This window comes from Trypanosoma equiperdum, assembly GCF_001457755.1.
Source record: "Trypanosoma equiperdum strain OVI genome assembly, contig: ctg_5, whole genome shotgun sequence".
Classification (NCBI taxonomy): domain Eukaryota; phylum Euglenozoa; class Kinetoplastea; order Trypanosomatida; family Trypanosomatidae; genus Trypanosoma; species Trypanosoma equiperdum.
In genome coordinates, this window is record NW_027124532.1 from 4,486 (window position 1) to 5,242 (window position 757).

Consider the following 757-nt stretch of genomic DNA (forward strand, 5'->3'; position numbering starts at 1 on the left):
CACCACTACCAGAAATGTATTTGATCCTGGCTATATAGAGCACTCCCCAACTCAGACTTGTCACACGCACGAAAAAACTTGAACTCCACGACAATAAAGAGAAAAGGAGGGACCGAGCATGATACGCTAGCAGATGAGATGGATATGAGAGATCAGCGAGAGGAGACGAAACAAAAACAGCATAACGCTCAATGGCACACAGAGAACCCTCGCAAAGAGTTTGATTGTAGAAGGTGTGAAAAACACCTACATGTCATGGTGTACGCTAGTATGGCATACCAGAACGCACCACAAAAATTCAATAACTGTCAAGAGGAAGCGCGAAGAAGGACCCCTTGAAATCATGCTACTGGCCCCTCTCAAGCACCAATGTTCACACTGCTTGAAGGTATTTGCACGCAATCAATATCCCACAATGCATTTCCAAGCAGCACATGGGCAAGCACGTAGCTCTGATAAGGGAAATGAGCTAAAAGAGAAATGCAAAGAAACATTGGCTCACCTGTTACGGTGTCTGACCTCGGGAAAACTCAAGTCAGAGCATGAGGAAGATAGCCTGAAAGGGGTAGATGTATACTTTAGTGTTAAGCTGACGAACTTCCCAAAAGCATTCTTCTTTCCAACAGCAAATCCGACTCCCACCATAAACATGAAGAAATTAATAACAAGACCGCGAGTTAAGAGAGGGAGATCGCCATCCTGCTAAATATACACTGATTACATGCGACACACTCGGATGACAACCAGTGAAACCTTT